Genomic DNA, 17,027 nt, shown 5'->3' with positions numbered 1-17,027 from the left:
CACTACTGCTGCTTTCGTCCTCGGACGAGTCTTCTGAGGAATCGGAAGGGGGTAAGGGCATGTCGTGTGCTTGTGTGTTTGTTTGTTGAAGTGAGTGTGTTGTTGATGGTTGTTGATTATCTGCTTGCAGTGTATGTGATGTGGGAGAAGGGGAATTAGTTTTTGTATTGTCCTTTGCTTTTACTGTTTCCTTAGTTCTTGTGGTTGTTGTTTGTGTTTTTTCGGGTGCATTTGTTGGTGTAGGCGGGTTTGGTTTGTGGGATTCTTCTGTTTTGCTCCTTTTGCTCGTTCTTTGTGTTGGTGATGGTGTGGGTAGTAGGGGTCCTTTTTGGGCTGTTTTTCCTTCTTCTTGTTTTTTGTTATCTGTTGCTGTTGGGCGATCTTTTTTGAAGTGCCCTTCGATGCCACACAGGTAGCATCGAGGCCTTCTACCTTCTACCACAACGTAGAGGGTGTGGCCGTCTGGCAGCTCAATTTCAGTTGGAATTTCTTTTGATTCTTCCTGTGTAATCTATAACAGAACATCGATTTTTTTTCCATTCCAGTCTTCCTGCTTTAATGCAGTAGTTTCTCGAATGTTTATATTTCCTTCCATGTTTATAACAAATAGCTGATAACAGCCATTGTGGCTCCACTTCTGGAGGGACATTTTTTATCGATACTTTGGTTACCCTTTGTCCAAGGTACGTGGGCACCAATATTATATGTTCGGAACGAAGAGTCAGCGTGGACAACTCTTTCGCTTTCTCTTCGCTGTCAAATCTAACTTGCACGCTGGCGAAACTGTTTGCCCAGTTTATGTATTTCTTGTGGGCCAATATGAGATACAAACATTGTTCAATAATGTCTGTTGCTGGTTGCTCTGGTTTTCTTGTTTTTGTGTTCAAAATTTGTATATGATGGTTTGTTTTTGTACACCATGAATGATTTTTTCAGGTATTTTAAATTTTAGTTTTGGTCCTTGTTTGCTTAATAGTTTTTTTGTTTCTTGAATTTCTAGTGTTGTGAAGTGCAAAATTGTCTTTTTTTTTTGTCTGAGTGCATCAGCAAAGTTTGTTTTTTTGTTGTTGTCGTCGCTGGTGGTGGTGGTTTCGGTAGCTGTGGAGACTGCTGTAGTAGCAGAGACTTTGGTCGTGGTTGGTCTTGATGCAATGTTGTTGTTGTTGTTGTCGTTGCTTCTGCTACTGCTGTTGCCGGTGGTGATCGTAGCAGACATAGCTTTCATATTGGTGGTGGTGGTGGTGGTGGTGGTGGTGGTGGTGTCGGTGGTGAGAGGGCTGTCAATATGTGCGGTTGCTGTTTTGATGACGTTCTTAGAAATTTCTTTTTGTGTGCGCGGGCTGGAACTGCCCCTAGGGGCCAATTCCTCCCTTCGAAAAAATATACAAATGAAGCTTGGGTGCTTCGCACAGATTATATGAAAATTTTTTTAACAAATGTGGGCAATATAAGGTCAAAAAAACGTTTACCTCTGCAGCCGATGTGACAGCACGTCCGTCAGCAGAGATAGATAGATAGATAGATAGAGAGAGAGAGAGAGAGAGAGAGATAGATAGATAGATAGACGAAAAGGTTAGCTTCTTCCCAGACCGTAGATTGAACTAAATTGTATCCATGGGCTTAGTTCACTCTTTGTTGCTGATTGGAACCTATAATTTGTTAACTACAATACTTTTTAATTACCTGTTCTTACTGCCAAGTAGCACCTTCCACAATTTTGGTACCAGTAAATAACACATATTATCTTTCTATCATCGATAGAAAACCTATTATTGCAATTGGTGACCAGGAAATCGGCTACTATTTTCTTTTGGTCGATCACCGAAACAAATTACCTGAAAAGTTTTCACTCAGCCATGACTCACTGATTGGAGTTACCCATCATCTTGCAGGACTATGGTATCCATAGCCAGTCTATTGTGATATTGAACATCGAAGTTATATAATGAACATTATAATTTAAATCACAAGACGTATAAGACTGTGAGCTAACAAAATCATTGGCTTGCCGTGCAAAACACTTAGCAGCTATTGGTCTGTCTTAACGTTTGGAATTTAAATTCCGCTGAGATTGACTTTGCTTTTCATCCTTTCGTGAAGCCCGCAAATCGTTTCCGCTGTCGTTATGCTTCCTTCTCGTTCTCTCTCTGGCAGCTGCCGACCGCGCAGTTTTCACCCAGCCTGCGTCCGCCCGAATACAGTGCGCTAGGCCGACGGTGCTGCACGCTTTGCGGCTCCACGAACATCAATATCTCTCTCGTCTTCCTTCCTGGCGTCGGCCGGCCAACATCGCCGTCGTCGCCGTCGCCTCCTCCTCGCCTTTCCGGCGCCATCCAGCCGGTTTCGTAAGCCGCGGCCGGGCCCCCTCGCAATCGTCGGCCCTCTAACAGTGCGGCCTCAGCCGAGCAACGAGCAACGAGCAAGTAGAAGCGGCGGCGTCATCAGCGGTGAACGAAGCCCGCAAATCGTTTCCGCTGTCGTTATGCTTCCTTCTCGTTCTCTCTCTGGCAGCTGCCGACCGCGCAGTTTTCACCCAGCCTGCGTCCGCCCGAATACAGTGCGCTAGGCCGACGGTGCTGCACGCTTTGCGGCTCCACGAACATCAATATCTCTCTCGTCTTCCTTCCTGGCGTCGGCCGGCCAACATCGCCGTCGTCGTCGTCGTCGCCTCCTCCTCGCCTTTCCGGCGCCATCCAGCCGGTTTCGTAAGCCGCGGCCGGGCCTCCTCGCAATCGTCGGCCCTCTAACAGTGCAGCCTCAGCCGAGCAACGAGCAAGTAGAAGCGGCGGCGTCATCAGCGGTGAACGAAGCCCGCAAATCGTTTCCGCTGTCGTTATGCTTCCTTCTCGTTCTCTCTCTGGCAGCTGCCGACCGCGCAGTTTTCACCCAGCCTGCGTCCGCCCGAATACAGTGCGCCGCGTCAGATTCGCTCGCTCGCTCGCTCGCTCGCCCCGCCGACAGCCGCCTGCCCGCCTGTTCGTGCTGTCACCATCGACCGATCGGTATCCTCCTCCTCCTCGCCGACCCGCGGCCTCGTCGACGTCGTCTTCGAGGACCCGGTCAGGTTACGCCGCTGACCTCGTGTCGCGTCGCCGCCGGCGCGGCGGACGGGCTAGTTGTCGCTTCCCGATCCGCCACAGGCGACGCGACGTCACCGAAAGAGAGCGGTGCTGTGTGTTCGTCCCGCTAGACCGGGACGGATCAACAACCGTGGCTACAACTCCGGGTTTCGCGGCGGTGGTGCCCCCCCCCGCAATCTCCTCGCGCTCGCCCATCCCGGCATCGTCGTTGCTTTGGCTCGTTCGGCGGCTGCCGACAACGCCGTTTTCGTCATCGCACACACGCTTCTCGTTGACCGCAGCCCGTGCTGTCGCAATCGTTTCGGCTCGCTCGCTTCCCCGCTCGTCGTCCTTCTCGCGTGGCGGCGGCGGCGGCAGCAGCAGCCAGAAACCGCCTCGCTTCTTCAACCCGCACCGGCGCCCGTCCTACCGCAGCGGCCCGGTGTGCGGCAGTCGGATCGCAAACCGTTTCTACTCGGCGAACTCTTTTTCTTCCGTCTGGCGCGCTTTTCCGCTGCTACAGCAGAGCGGCGGATTAGGACGCGTAACGTACGTACGAACGAACGGCTACCGCAGCAGCAGCGGCGGCCGCGATTTTTCAGGCTCCTCCTCCTCCTCTTCGCTTTCGTTTGCTCTCCGCGCGGCGGCGGCGGCGATGGCAGCAGCGGGACTTCCGCCTCGACATCCGCCTCGACTTCCGCTCTCAGCCGACCGACGCGACGGTGACGCTACTACAGCGACGACGACGACGACGACGACGATACCTGGTTGATCCTGCCAGTAGTCATATGCTTGTCTCAAAGCTTAAGCCATGCAAGTGTAAGTTCATGCCGTAAACGAATGGTGAAACCGCGAATGGCTCAGGAACCGGACCTAATCCTCGGGACCGTATTCCTCACCGCGAGGAGAGTGGATAACTGTGGCAATTCTAGAGCTAATACATGCAACCGAAGCCGCGATCGCAGGTCGCACCCGGGCGTCGGGCCGAAAAACGGCTTCCGGCAGCAGCAGCGGTCTTCGTCGCCGCAGCGCCTCCGCGTGCTCGGCGTCGTCCCAGCCGCTGCCGGTCGTCGCCGGCGCCCGCTCGGCCGGGTTGGTTCCGGGACTGCTCGCCAGTTCCCGCCGCCGCCGGTCGCGACGATACGGTCGGCCTTCCGCATTGGTCGCGGCGCAAATATTAGACTGAGACCGACGCGTACGGGCCGTCGCAGCAGCCGCCGTCGCCGTGCTTCGCACGCGCGCGGGTCTAGGCGTGCGTCGGCTTCACGCCCCTTCGATTTTGGTGACTCTGGATAACTGTCAGTACGATCGCACGGGCTAGTATCGACTAGCCTTCGCGCGACGGGTCCCCCGCGAGTCCGCCCTATCAACTGTCGACGGCCCGGTAAGTGCCGACCGTGGTGGCAACGGGTAACGGGGAATCAGGGTTCGATTCCGGAGAGGGAGCATGCGAAACGGCTACCACATCCAAGGAAGGCAGCAGGCGCGCAAATTACCCACTCCCGGCACGGGGAGGTAGTGACGAAAAATAACGACGCGGGACTCTGTCGAGGCCCCGCGATCGGAATGAGTACACTTCAAATCCGTTAACGAGGATCGACCGGAGGGCAAGTCTGGTGCCAGCAGCCGCGGTAATTCCAGCTCCGGTAGCGTATATTAAAATTGTTGCGTTTGAAAAGCTCGTAGTCGGAATTCGGGTCTCGAAAACGTGCCCCAGCACGTTCGGGGCGACGGCGCCGTCGCGGGCGTGCCTCGCGCGCGTCCGCTTCGGTCGTCCGTTCGCACTCCCGGCCCTATTCGCCGGTGCGTGCGCGGTCGGGCCGCGGAGCTCTGCGCGCATCGTCGCTGCGACGGTCTCTCCGGTAGCCCGTCACCCGCCTCCGTAGCTTCCGCTTCCGTCCTCTCGGTCGGTCGGTCGGTCGGTCGGCATCGGCATCGGCACGCGATCGTTCGGCCTCGCCGCCGTCGTCGCTGCTGCCGCCGCCGCCGCCGCCGTCTCCTCCGTCGCTTGCGGCGGTACGCGGTGTTTTCGGGGGAAACAAACGGGGGTCGAGCGTCGCCCGGGGCATCGCCGCTCGCACGCGTTTCGGTAGTGCGTCCACCTCCCGGTCGTTTCGGCCCGCACGGTTCCTCCGAGGGTGCTCTTCGCCGAGTGTCCGAGGCGGCCGGTACGTTCACTGTGAAAAAATTAGAGTGCTCAGAGCGAGCCCCGCCGGCTTGCATACGAAAAGCATGGAATGATGGAAAATGGCCTCGTCCGCGCGTCATCCGTCGGTCTCCGTTCACGACGAGGCAATGATCGAAGGGAGCGATCGGGGCCACTCGTATTGCGACGTTAGAGGTGAAATTCTTGGATCGTCGCAAGACGCACTGCAGCGACGGCGTGTGGCAAGCACGTTTTCCTCGATCAAGAGCGAAAGTCGGAGGTTCGAAGACGATCAGATACCGTCGTAGTTCCGACCGTAAACGATGCCGACTGGCGCTCCGCCGGCGTTCGCTTCGATGACCCGGCGGGGAGCCTGCGCGGGAAACCATAGTCGGTTCCGGGGGGAGTATGGTTGCAAAACAGAAACTTAAAGGAATTGACGGAAGGGCACCACCAGGAGTGGAGCCTGCGGCTTAATTTGACTCAACACGGGAAAACTCACCCGGTCCGGACACCGGTAGGATTGACAGATCGATAGCTCTTTCTCGATTCGGTGGGTGGTGGTGCATGGCCGTTCTTAGTTGGTGGAGCGATCCGTCTGGTTGATTCCGATAACGAACGAGACTCCGGCCTGCTAACTAGCGCGTCGATTAGTGCTTTTCCGGTAGCGAGGCGGCGCCGAAGCCATCGTCGGTAGCTCCGCGCGCGGCCCGTGCTTGCCGTTGCCGCCGCTCTCCTTCGCGTCCGGCGCTGCGGCCGCGTCCGGCAACTGCCTTCTTAGCAGCCTTTCGTGCTCCGCTCCTCGCGGGTTGGTGTGCGGGTTGGTCTGGGATGGCGGTTCGCACGCGGCGTGGTTGCGGCGTCGGTTGCGGAGCGGCGGCGGTGACTCGGTCGGCTCGGCCCGCGCGAGCCCGGCGGCGGCACGCCGTCGCGCCCGGGCCAGTCGGTTGGCGAACGCAGCGCTTCTTAGAGGGACGGGCGGCAGAAAGCCGCACGAGGCGGAGCGATAACAGGTCTGTGATGCCCTTAGATGTCCGGGGCCGCACGCGCGCTACACTGGAGGTATCAGCGGGCGCGTCTCCCCCGGCCCGAGAGGGTCGGGAAACCTCTGAACCACCTCCCGTGATAGGGATCGGGGCCTGGAACCAACCCCGTGAACGAGGAATTCCCGGTAGGCGCGGGTCATCAGCCCGCGTCGATCATGTCCCTGCCCTTTGTACACACCGCCCGTCGCTACTACCGATCGAACGGTCCGGTGAGGTCCTCGGATCTGGCCGACGAGTTCGCTTACGCGCGGCGGCGTTCCGCGCCGTCGCCGGCGCGTTCTCTGATGGCCCGGAGAAGACGACCGAACCCGATCGCTTAGAGGAAGTAAAAGTCGTAACAAGGTTTCCGTAGGTGAACCTGCGGAAGGATCATTACCGCAGCAGCAGCAGCAGCCCTGCTCCGCTCCTCCGTCTCCTCCTCCTCCTCGCCTTTCCGGCGCCAGCCAGCCGGTTTCGTAAGTCGCGGCCGGGCCCCCTCGCACTCGTCGGCCCTCTAACAGTGCAGCCTCAGCCTCAGCCGAGCAACGAGCAAGTAGAAGCGGCGGCGTCATCAGCGGTGGACGAAGCCCGCAAATCGTTTCCGCTGTCGTTATGCTTCCTTCTCGTTCTCTCTCTGGCAGCTGCCGACCGCGCAGTTTTCACCCAGCCTGCGTCCGCCCGAATACAGTGCGCTAGGCCGACGGTGCTGCACGCTTTGCGGCTCCACGAACCTCAATATCTCTCTCGCCTCCTCCTCCTCGCCTTTCCGGCGCCATCCAGCCGGTTTCGTAAGCCGCGGCCGGGCCCCCTCGCAATCGTCGGCCCTCTAACAGTGCAGCCTCAGCCTCAGCCGAGCAACGAGCAAGTAGAAGCGGCGGCGGCGTCATCAGCGGTGAACGAAGCCCGCAAATCGTTTCCGCTGTCGTTATGCTTCCTTCTCGTTCTCTCTCTGGCAGCTGCCGACCGCGCAGTTTTCACCCAGCCTGCGTCCGCCCGAATACAGTGCGCTAGGCCGACGGTGCTGCACGCTTTGCGGCTCCACGAACATCAATATCTCTCTCGTCTTCCTTCCTGGCGTCGGCCGGCCAACATCGCCGTCGTCGCCGTCGCCTCCTCCTCGCCTTTCCGGCGCCATCCAGCCGGTTTCGTAAGCCGCGGCCGGGCCCCCTCGCAATCGTCGGCCCTCTAACAGTGCAGCCTCAGCCGAGCAACGAGCAACGAGCAAGTAGAAGCGGCGGCGTCATCAGCGGTGAACGAAGCCCGCAAATCGTTTCCGCTGTCGTTATGCTTCCTTCTCGTTCTCTCTCTGGCAGCTGCCGACCGCGCAGTTTTCACCCAGCCTGCGTCCGCCCGAATACAGTGCGCTAGGCCGACGGTGCTGCACGCTTTGCGGCTCCACGAACATCAATATCTCTCTCGTCTTCCTTCCTGGCGTCGGCCGGCCAACATCGCCGTCGTCGCCGTCGCCTCCTCCTCGCCTTTCCGGCGCCATCCAGCCGGTTTCGTAAGCCGCGGCCGGGCCCCCTCGCAATCGTCGGCCCTCTAACAGTGCAGCCTCAGCCGAGCAACGAGCAACGAGCAAGTAGAAGCGGCGGCGTCATCAGCGGTGAACGAAGCCCGCAAATCGTTTCCGCTGTCGTTATGCTTCCTTCTCGTTCTCTCTCTGGCAGCTGCCGACCGCGCAGTTTTCACCCAGCCTGCGTCCGCCCGAATACAGTGCGCTAGGCCGACGGTGCTGCACGCTTTGCGGCTCCACGAACATCAATATCTCTCTCGTCTTCCTTCCTGGCGTCGGCCGGCCAACATCGCCGTCGTCGTCGTCGTCGTCGCCTCCTCCTCGCCTTTCCGGCGCCATCCAGCCGGTTTCGTAAGCCGCGGCCGGGCCCCCTCGCAATCGTCGGCCCTCTAACAGTGCAGCCTCAGCCTCAGCCGAGCAACGAGCAAGTAGAAGCGGCGGCGTCATCAGCGGTGAACGAAGCCCGCAAGTCGTTATGCTTCCTTCTCGTTCTCTCTCTGGCAGCTGCCGACCGCGCAGTTTTCACCCAGCCTGCGTCCGCCCGAATACAGTGCGCTAGGCCGACGGTGCTGCACGCTTTGCGGCTCCACGAACATCAATATCTCTCTCGTCTTCCTTCCTGGCGTCGGCCGGCCAACATCGCCGTCGTCGTCGCCTCCTCCTCGCCTTTCCGGCGCCATCCAGCCGGTTTCGTAAGCCGCGGCCGGGCCCCCTCGCAATCGTCGGCCCTCTAACAGTGCAGCCTCAGCCTCAGCCGAGCAACGAGCAAGTAGAAGCGGCGGCGTCATCAGCGGTGAACGAAGCCCGCAAGTCGTTATGCTTCCTTCTCGTTCTCTCTCTGGCAGCTGCCGACCGCGCAGTTTTCACCCAGCCTGCGTCCGCCCGAATACAGTGCGCTAGGCCGACGGTGCTGCACGCTTTGCGGCTCCACGAACATCAATATCTCTCTCGTCTTCCTTCCTGGCGTCGGCCGGCCAACATCGCCGTCGTCGTCGTCGTCGTCGCCTCCTCCTCGCCTTTCCGGCGCCATCCAGCCGGTTTCGTAAGCCGCGGCCGGGCCCCCTCGCAATCGTCGGCCCTCTAACAGTGCAGCCTCAGCCTCAGCCGAGCAACGAGCAAGTAGAAGCGGCGGCGTCATCAGCGGTGAACGAAGCCCGCAAGTCGTTATGCTTCCTTCTCGTTCTCTCTCTGGCAGCTGCCGACCGCGCAGTTTTCACCCAGCCTGCGTCCGCCCGAATACAGTGCGCTAGGCCGACGGTGCTGCACGCTTTGCGGCTCCACGAACATCAATATCTCTCTCGTCTTCCTTCCTGGCGTCGGCCGGCCAACATCGCCGTCGTCGTCGCCTCCTCCTCGCCTTTCCGGCGCCATCCAGCCGGTTTCGTAAGCCGCGGCCGGGCCCCCTCGCAATCGTCGGCCCTCTAACAGTGCAGCCTCAGCCTCAGCCGAGCAACGAGCAAGTAGAAGCGGCGGCGTCATCAGCGGTGAACGAAGCCCGCAAGTCGTTATGCTTCCTTCTCGTTCTCTCTCTGGCAGCTGCCGACCGCGCAGTTTTCACCCAGCCTGCGTCCGCCCGAATACAGTGCGCTAGGCCGACGGTGCTGCACGCTTTGCGGCTCCACGAACATCAATATCTCTCTCGTCTTCCTTCCTGGCGTCGGCCGGCCAACATCGCCGTCGTCGTCGTCGTCGTCGCCTCATCCTCGCCTTTCCGGCGCCATCCAGCCGGTTTCGTAAGCCGCGGCCGGGCCCCCTCGCAATCGTCGGCCCTCTAACAGTGCAGCCTCAGCCTCAGCCGAGCAACGAGCAAGTAGAAGCGGCGGCGTCATCAGCGGTGAACGAAGCCCGCAAGTCGTTATGCTTCCTTCTCGTTCTCTCTCTGGCAGCTGCCGACCGCGCAGTTTTCACCCAGCCTGCGTCCGCCCGAATACAGTGCGCTAGGCCGACGGTGCTGCACGCTTTGCGGCTCCACGAACATCAATATCTCTCTCGTCTTCCTTCCTTTCCTCGCCTCCGCGTCGGCCAGCATCAGCAGTGCTGGTAGGCGTAGTAGTAGTAGTAGTAGCAAATACCGAAACCCTGGACGGGGGATCACTCGGCTCGTCCGTCGATGAAGAGCGCGGCTATCCGCGTGAACTGATGCGAATTGCAGGACTCAGTGAACATCGACACCTCGAACGCACATTGCGGCCCCGGGATCCCATCGTCCCGGGGCCCCGTCCGGTCGAGAGGCGGTCACGACACGAAAAAGCCGTCCGCCGTTGCAGCAGCAGCAGCGGCGGGGAGTCGGGAGTCGCAGGAAAGGGCGCGCGCCGTGGAAGCGGGCGGGCAGCGTGAACAGCTCGCCTTTCGTTCTCGCTACTGCTTCTGCTTCCGGCACGACTAGCGAGCGCGCGCCGCTCGATCCTCCGTCTCCCGCAATGCCAGACCGTCATCGCTGCGACACCTGCCACGGAGCGGCCGACATGTGCAGTAGCAGCAGGGAACGCACCGTCCGCCGTTCGTGCGCACTCTTCTGCCTGCCGCCCTCGCCGTCGTTGCCTCCTCTTATTACTCCGTGGCGGCCGTTGCCGCCGCCGCCGCCGCCGCCGCAGCCGTCTGCATCTTCGGTCGGTGTTCGCTCTGTGGATCTCGTTTGCGAGCGTTCGTGCAGGCCATCGAAGACGACGACGACGACGACGACGACGACGACGAATCGAATGCGGTTTGCCGCAGCGACGACTTTTTATTTTTTTCTAAGCTGCCCTCGACTCGGACGAGACTACCCGCCGAACTTAAGCATATCGCTAAGCGGAGGAAAAGAAACCAACCGGGATTCCCTAAGTAACGGCGAGTGAACCGGGAGAAGCCCAACGCCGAATCTCGTCGGCCGCGCCGGTCGTCGAGAGCTGTGGCGCAAGGGTCGTACACGGTCGATCGTTTCGCCCGGCTAGGTTCGGAGTCCCCTCGATCGGGGCTGCCCAGAGCGGGTGCCAGGCCCATTCGGAGCCGGCGGCGATCGGCGGTGTTTCTTTTCGGCCCGAGAGTCGGGTTGCTTGGGAACGCAGCCCAAAGCGGGTGGTAAGCTCCATCCAAGGCTAAATACGGGGACGAGTCCGATAGCCGACAAGTACCGCGAGGGAAAGTTGAAAAGAACTTTGGAGAGAGAGTTCAAGAGACCGTGAAACCGCCCAGGGGTAAACGGGTAGGACCGCTCACCGCGATCGCGAGGGGACTCAGTCCGCTGCCACTTTCACCCCCGCCTCCTAAGGCGCCGTCGTCGCCGACGAACGCGTCGGTGGCGGCCGCTCGTTTCCGCGGGCGGTCGTCTGCCGCCTCGTCGGCGCTCGATTTCCGTGGCGCCGGCATCGGACGCACTTCCCCTCCGATCCGTCGTCGCGACCCGTTCCCGTCGGGCCGGTAGGCGCGCGGCGTCCGCAGGTCGCAGACGAGCGCCTCGGCGTCCGGAACCCGTTCACGCGGGGACCGACCGGCGTCGGGATCCACGCGCTTCTCTCGACCGGGCCCGTCGCTCCACGAAAGCGCTGGCACGGCTAACCGACGGAGACGGGCTAACGCACCTCGCCCTCAGCACTCACGACGCAGCGAGTCGCGAAAGCGACGCGGCCGCCCGCCTGCTCCTTCTTCTTCTACTACTTCTTCTACTTGCTCCTCGTCTTTGCGCGTGGTGCTACAGCAGCAGGAGCGGTGGTTGTTGGAGGAGTCGGCGGGATCGCCCGAAAAGCCGCCCGCTGCTGCCGGTCAGCGACGAGCATCGGCAACCTACCCGACCCGTCTTGAAACACGGACCGAGGAGTCCCAGTCGACTGCGAGTCGTTGGAGCCTTTCACTTTGCGAACTCCGACGGCACAGCGAAAGCGAGAACGTGACACGTCGCCGCTCGGGGGAAGGGAGTTGGGCCGCTGTCGCAGCAGCCGCCGCAGTTGCTGCCGCCGTCGTCTAATCTCGTCGGTTGCTGCAGCATCAGCGGTGGTGGTGGCGGCGGCTCGCTTCTTTTTTTGTAACACGCGGCGTTTCGAAGCATCGTTCCCGGGTCGGGCCCGCGCGTTCGCGCTCGAAAGCGCGCGTTCACGCTCCGACTCAGGTGTAGCAGGCGGCCGGGGACCCGAAAGATGGCGATCCACGCCCGGTCGGGACGAAGCCAGAGGAAACTCTGGTGGAAGTCCGAAGCGCCTCTGACGTGCAAATCGATCGTCGGAACCGGGTGTAGGGGCGAAAGACCAATCGAGCCGTCTAGTAGCTGGTTCCCTCCGAAGTTTCCCTCAGGATAGCTGGCGCCAGCAGGAGAACGACACGCAATTCCGTCCGGTAAAGCGAACGACTGGAGGCCCCGGGGACGTTGACGGCCTCGATCTACTCTCGAACTCGGAACGGGCGAAACGGGCCGCGCTACTCCTCTCCCGAACGGAGGCGGCCGTTTACGAATCGTTGGGAATAATGATAATTATTTTGCGCGTTTCTTGCGACGAATGCACGGTGCCAAGTGGGCCACTTTTGGTAAGCAGAACTGGTGATGTGGGATGAACCGAACGTCCGGCTAAGGTGCCCTACGCTTCGCCCATTAGATCCCCGAAAGGGTGTCGGTCGATATAGACAGCAGGACGGTGGCCACGGAAGTCGGAATCCGCTCAGGAGTGTGTAACAACTTACCTGCCGAATCGACCGGCCCCGAAAATGGATGGCGCTGGAGCGAGCGACCGATGCCGGACCGGCCGGGCGACAGGTTGCGCGATCGCCGGCGAGGCGACTTTCCGATGCCCGGTCGAGTAGGAGGGCGCCGCGGCGTGCATGGAAGCCGCGGGCGCGAGCCCGGGTGAAGCCGACCGCGGGTGCAGATCTCGGTGGTAGTAGCAAATATTCGAACGAGACCTTCGAAGACCGAAGTGGAGAAGGGTTCCGTGCCAACGGCGGTCGAGCACGGGTCAGTCGGTCCTAAGAAGCGGGCGAAAGCTTCCACGAAAGGCGCCGGATCCGTCACGAAAGCGGTTGTAGCAAATATAATAGCAGATGCGGCCGGCCTCGCATCGAAAGGGAATCGGGTTAATATTCCCGAACCCGAACTCGGAGAGTGCTCGTCCGGCGGTGGGAACGCGGCGCGCCGCTCTTAGCAGCGCGTTTGTCGTCGAAGCCGGCGGTCGGGCGAAGCAGCGGCAACGCAAGCGAGCCCGGAGACGTTGCCGGGAGCCCCGGGAAGAGTTCTCTCTTCTTCGTAAAGGACCGCGTCCGTGGAATCGGCTCGTCCGGAGATACGGATATGGTACCTGTAGAGCGCCGCGTCTCGGGCGGCGTCCGGTGCGCTCTCGGCGGCCCTGGAAAATCCGGGTCCGTAACGATTCGCAGCTCTCGAGTCGGTCCGTACCCACCATCCGCAGCAGGTCTCCAAGGTGTACAGCCTCTCGTCGATAGCGCCAATGTAGGTAAGGGAAGTCGGCAAAATGGATCCGTACCTTCGGAAGAAGGATTGGCTCCGAGGACCGGGTCGGTCGGGCCGTGTGTGTCGCTGCGCTCCCGCGCGGCGGTTGCTTCGCCGTTCGCTCGGCGTCGCGCTGCTGCAGCGGGCGCCGGAACACGTCTTCACGCGAAGCGGCGGATCGGTACGGGGCTGTAGCGTTGGCGTCGGACTCGGCATCTCGGGCGCCTTTCCGGCCGTCGTTTGCGCCGCCTTCCGTGGCGGCGGGCAACTCGCTTCGCGTCGGTGTGCGGTCGCGCCTTCGGTCAACGGGAGTTGGCGGCTTCTTCGTCGGGTAGGAAAGTCGGTTGGTCGGTCGGTCGGTCGCGTGCGGCATAGTCGTCAGCACGTCGCGTCCTCGCGGCGGAAAGCGGTGGTTGTCGCCGCGTCGGTCCTCCTCCTCCTCCTCCTCCTCTCGCACGCGCGGCCTTCTCTCGCGTCGGCGTTCCGCACCTCCCGACGCGCGGTCGGGCCGCCGTTGCATGTCGGCGCGCGGCGGTTTCATACGGGGCGCCCGGGGCGTAGTGGGCGCGAACAACACGGCTCCACACCCGAGACGCCGTGGAGCGACACGGCTTTGGGCTCGCCGTCGCGTCGGTGCTCGCGGCCCTCTGTTCCCGCCTTGCGTGGGGTCGTGCGGTCGTTGCACCGCGACGCGCGGCAGGCGTTCGGCCGGCGGCGAACGGTCGACTCGGAACTGGTACGGACCGGGGGAATCCGACTGTCTAATTAAAACAGAGCATCGCGTAGCCGGCCGAGCCGCACAGACGCGATGTGATTTCTGCCCAGTGCTCTGAATGTCAAAGTGAAGAAATTCAACCAAGCGCGGGTAAACGGCGGGAGTAACTATGACTCTCTTCGTGGGGCCTGTTGGCTGTGATCTGCTGGGACTCAGCGGGCAGACTCACTTACCGTGATACGCTTTAGGGTGAGGTCCGGTTTGTTGGAGCCCGCTGTTTTTTACTCGGTAGATGGATGCACCACCAGGTAGGCCCGGTACGTTATGATCTTCTGGGACTCAGTGGGCAGACTCACTTACTGTGACATACCTTGTGGTTTAGTCCGGTTTGTTGGAGCCCACTGTTTTTTACTCAGTTGATGGATGCACTGCCGGGCTTCACCCTTATGGACACTACCTTGGCGTGGTGAAAGAGCTTACGTCCGTGTGGGGTTGCATGCTGGATAGATCAGGTATCATGCCAGATATATGCCCCCACATTGGACAAACTAAACGTGTCCGTTGTTTCCTCAAAGCGGTGCCATTTTATTGGTGAGGACCATGTAGTGCATGGGTGATCCTGATTAGGGAGGTATAGGCCTCCTTGCTAGGGGTGGTGGACTACCGTTAGTCTGCCGTCTAGTTGTCCCGCGTTATCTATTAATAGATTAACCCGTCTGTGTTGACTGTCGTAGGGTGTAGTGCTATGGAGTTCCCAGCTGGGCGAATAGTCTTTCATTGTCTCGACTTAGATTAGATGGGGGGCCCTCAAATGGGGGGGCCCTTTATGATCTATTGGTGTTTGATTGGTTGGTTCCAAAGTTTGATTGGTCGGGTCCCTCAATAGGGGGGTCCTGTCGCTTAGGATTCGATGATTGTCTTAGCGCCCGGTTGGTAAAGCCTGGCGTGTTGTTGCTCGTGCTGGTATGGATTTAGAAACCTGGTGAAATGTGAAAGCTTGCTACCATGGGGCGGGTAGACAAGCTTGCTACCATGGGGCAAGTGGCCACACCGCCAGGATGTCTGATAAAAAGGACTTGGCTGAAATCTATTGCTAGCATTGGGTGTATGCGTTGCCGGGTTGAACCTTCTGTGGCCTGCATTTCTGTGGCTAGTTGATTAGTCGGAGGGCATTCTGTTCGGCTAGAGTGATGGTGGTCTATCTTCCTGGTAGGGTTTGGCCTTATGCCTCCCGTAAGTATAACTTGATCAGTTTTGCCCGTATACTCATGGTAATTGCCGTACCATAATCATGAATAATAATAATAAGATTGAAAACATACGGCAGCCAGGCGCCGTAAATCTGGTGGCCCGTGGGTCCGGGGCGGGGCCCGCAGGTCAGGCTGAGCATGATAACCAAACAGGCTTGGCCGTACAGCTACCTTCCCCTGTTGTGGATAATGGACCATCTCCGCAGCATGGTATGATTAGTGGTCCTACTGGTAACAACTGGAACGGCGACGGGGGTGTTAATAAGCTCCCGTCGCTGATATATGAAAAAAAAAGAGACGGACTGTTCAGGTTAATTTATCCGACTCATACGCTAGTGGTGAAGGGGACACAGCTTCCTAAAGAACTTGCTCAGGATTCCCTCCATGACATCCACTCTCTTATTTTAGAAGTGGATCGAGAGGTTGAGAATGGGATATTATATCCCACTCCTGCAGGAAGCGAATTTTCGCTCCCTATCCCATGCGGATCATGCTCTATGGCCTGTCCGCTATGTCCTCAGCGTTTTTCTTCTCCCCGTCGCTGGGGAGAACATTTAGAAGGTAGACATGGTATAAAGCCTGTCTACAAATGCAGTAAGTGTGACAGGGAAAGCGGACACCTACATTCGATGAGGTGTCACGCTGGCAAATGTAATGCCCTATCTCGAGCCTCAAGTCCCGTCAGACTCCCGTTTAAGTGTGACCACTGCAGCCGTTCTTTTTTGACGGCTGTAGGCCGATCCCAGCACGAACGTCACAAGCATCCTGTGGCTGCTAATCAGCGCAGGATAGCTGCTCACAAAGCTGAGCTAGCGAAAAAGCGTGCGGATCGGGCAGCCGCTGCCGAGGCAACAGGCCGAAGACGCAGAGGCTGTTGGTCAGATGAGGAAATAGCGGTCCTCGTCAAGAAGGAGGCCGAACTTGTAGAGGCAGGTGTAAGATACATAAACGTAGAGATAGCACGATTCTTGCCGAATAAAACATGTAAACAAGTAGGGTCAAAAAGAGCAGACCTGGCCAAAAGGGCCCGTAAGGGTCATCAAGGGTCGGGTCTGCATGATAATAGTTCCCTGTCGCAAAGAGAGGTGCAATCCTCCCCCCAAGTGGAGTGGAGAGATCGATTCCTTGATGCGGCCAGTCCTGGGCATACCCGCTGGTCAGCAGTTTTCTGCGAGGCCCAATTGGAACTCGTGGAGGACGGGTCAGCGACTGCCTGGGACAATTTTGTTCGAAAAGTTGAGGACTGGCTAGAGCATAATAAATCACGCAGGGAGAACACTACTAGCGTTAGAAGTCAAAGAGGGTTAGTGAACAGTCCTAATTTTAGGAGGCAAGGCAAACGTAGAAGCTTTGCCATAGCACAGAACTTATACAAGACTAAGAAGAAGAGGCTCCTTGCAAGGATATTGGAGGAGGACATAGATCAGGGCTGCCCAATCCCTCTATATTCTATAGAGGAATTTTATGGGCAAAGATTCTCGACACCAGGCCCTGAGGTGGATCTCTCTGACTACCCTTCTTCCTCCATAGTGGATAGTGTTCCTATTTTGAAACCATTTTCGATGGAGGAGATAAAGGTTAGTCGTAGAAAGATGGATGCCACCTCGGCGGCGGGCCCTGATGGTCTCACTGTTGGTGATATTAAAGCAGTGGACCCATCCGTCCTAGCTAATATCTGCAATTGCATGTTGCTGGCCGGGAAGATACCCGACGTCCTGAAGCGAGGTAGATCCGTCCTCGTATCAAAGAGGGCGGATGATCCTTATGATCTTACCAATTGGCGACCATTAACGATATGCTCCGCGGTATATCGACTTTTTAGTAAGATGATCGCCAAACGTATGCTTCAGGTAACTCCCCTTAACCCGATACAAAGAGGGTTTATCCAGGCCGATGGCTGCAG

At 58.9% G+C, this 17,027-nt stretch overlaps 1 non-coding gene and 2 pseudogenes across 1 annotated transcript; all 3 read left to right on the top strand.

The window, feature by feature from the left end:
• Positions 1-3,820: 3,820 nt before the first annotated feature.
• On the top strand, positions 3,821-6,626 carry LOC149131408 (small subunit ribosomal RNA; annotated as a pseudogene).
• A 3,195-nt stretch (positions 6,627-9,821) lies between these two features.
• On the top strand, positions 9,822-9,980 carry LOC149131407 (5.8S ribosomal RNA). The gene has a single exon (XR_016238027.1). It is a non-coding gene; the product is annotated as a 5.8S ribosomal RNA (ribosomal RNA).
• Positions 9,981-10,487: 507 nt separating this feature from the next.
• Positions 10,488-17,027, top strand: part of LOC149131406 (large subunit ribosomal RNA) — a 10,202-nt pseudogene continuing 3,662 nt past the window's right edge.

This window comes from Octopus bimaculoides, chromosome 22 (genome assembly GCF_046866305.1).
Source record: "Octopus bimaculoides isolate indiv1 chromosome 22, ASM4686630v1, whole genome shotgun sequence".
Lineage (NCBI taxonomy): Eukaryota > Metazoa > Mollusca > Cephalopoda > Octopoda > Octopodidae > Octopus > Octopus bimaculoides.
This window is presented reverse-complemented; position numbering and strand designations above follow the sequence as displayed.